Source organism: Lampetra fluviatilis, chromosome 43 (genome assembly GCF_964198595.1).
Source record: "Lampetra fluviatilis chromosome 43, kcLamFluv1.1, whole genome shotgun sequence".
In the NCBI taxonomy this organism is placed as follows: domain Eukaryota; kingdom Metazoa; phylum Chordata; class Hyperoartia; order Petromyzontiformes; family Petromyzontidae; genus Lampetra; species Lampetra fluviatilis.
Window position 1 is genome coordinate 8880405 of NC_136317.1, and position 2314 is coordinate 8882718.

Below are 2314 nucleotides of genomic sequence, written 5' to 3' on the forward strand. Positions count from 1 at the left end.
TCTAGATGGCATCTGTTTCAAATCTATCCATGAAAACATTGGCTACCACTGGCGATAAGGGAAAACCCATTGGGGTACCCTTATTTTGTTTGTAGAATGTACCATTCCAGGTGAGGTAAGTGTTGGTAAGGTAGTGCCTTACCAAAGTTGGTACATCTAGATTCAGTCCTTGTTGGACCAAGTCTTCAATGATTGCAATGGTGTCAGGTACAGTCACCTTGGTGAACAGAAAAACAAGATCGAAACTGACAAGCAAATCATCTAGAGACAGTGAGATGTCCTTGATTAGAGAAACCAAGTCAGCTGAGTTAAGTACAGCTGAGGTGGTCTTGCCTGTGAAAGGAAGCAGGGTCTCAGACATACATCGTGGTGGTCCCCCTTTTTAAGAAGGGGGACTGCACAGACTGTAACAACTACAGGGGCATCTCACTCCTCAGTGTGCCGGGAAAGGTCCTGGCAAGGATTATTCAACATCGCCTTGCTAGGCACGTTGAGGAGAGGCTTGCAGAGCCCCAATGCGGTTTCAGGAAAGGGCGGTCCTGCACAGATGCCATATTTTCTATCCGTCTGCTACAGCAGAGATGTAGGGAATTCCAACAAGACCTACATCTCTGCTTTGTTGACCTGGTCAAGGCCTATGATACCATCAGTAGGCCTGGGCTCTGGGTTGTTCTTCGTGCTTTCAGAGTCCCTGACCCTCTGCTCATGATGATTAAGGACCATCATGGTGAGCGGGCCCGGGTAAAACTACTTGACGGGGAGTCGGTGCCATTCCCTGTACACCTTGGGGTGTGGCAGAGATGTCATCTGACTCGCACATTATTTAACATCTATTTTGACCACGTAGTTTGTGAAGCCTTCAGTAGCTGTACCAGAGGAATTTCCATCTGGTACAGATACAATGGGAGGCTGATCGATGCCCGGGTGCGGTCAAGGGATGGCTCCCTATTGGTCAACCACGTTACAGTGATGGAAAAAAGTATTTGATCCCCTGCTGATTTTGTACGTTTGCCCACTGACAAAGAAATTATCAGTCTATAATTGTAATGTTAGGTTTATTTGAACAGTGAGAGACAGAATAACAACAACAAAATCCAGAAAAACGCATGTCAAAAATGTTATAAATTGATTTGCATTTTAGGCTAGCCTAAAATGCAAATCAATTTATAACGGCGATCCAGGGGAGTCCCAGGGCCTATCTAGCCGGTCTTCTTTCTTCGCTGGTTTAAGCTAAACACTGAACCCCGAGCCCACCGGCTCACCGCCTTATATAGCAACTCCCCCACCGAGGGGTGGGGCCGTGGGGGATCACAGCGCCGTTTCAGCCCCCCAGGCTGAACGGTGCGGACGTGGATGTAAGCATCCTTCCGTGTGCGGGCATAACCACCCCTGGTGTGTTTGTTCGCCCTCCCGTAACACGTCTACACAAAGACAAATATCCCCCGTATAACCTTTACCAGTCTGTTGGGGCAAGTGATGTTAGCGAGCACCTATGAAGGCCGGCACGGCACATGAGGGGGTGGGTGGCCAGCACCACGCCCGGCCGCCTTTGTCTCCGAGTAGCGATGTTTACACACCACACCAGATAGAGTACTAAGGGACCGTCCATAAATGACGTCACGCGATTTTGGACGATTTTTGACCCCCCCCCCCATCGTCACACATGCTTCAAATCGCTTTAAACTATTGTCATTGTAGTGCGTATTTAATGTGCCGCTGCACTCTGATGTTGTAGGAGAAAACATGTATTAAAAAGGCTTTAATTAAGTAGAACGTGTTGTCTATATTTATTTAAAGTTGCGCATTTTGATGTGACGTCACATTTCTCACCCCCCCTCGTCACACATCGTCACAAATGTCTGCCCCCCCCCAGGTGCGTGACGTCATTTAAAGACGGCCCCTAATTTAATTCTGAGTCTACCTAGGGGAGGCCCATGACCGATTCAGATAATTGTCACTGGTTTTGGTTGTGATCCCCCGAAAAGCCTCAACAGACTGTAGGGGCAAGTCCTGTTAGCGAGTAGCACCAATGCAGGCCGGCACGGCACACGAGGGGGTGGGTGGCCAAACCACGCCCGGCTGCCTTTGTCTCCCCAGTGGCGATGTTTACACACCGCACCAGATACTCATTTGAGGCTGAGTCAACCTTGGGGAGGCCCAAGATCGGTTCAGATAATCGCCACTTGGTGTTGGCCGTGAGCGGGCACTCAAACTCCACCTGCACCACTCGCAACCCCCCACCCCCCTCCCGTCCCCACCTCCTCCCTCTGACCCCTCCCCCCGCTCCACTCTGGAGCCCCCCCCCGCCACCAGC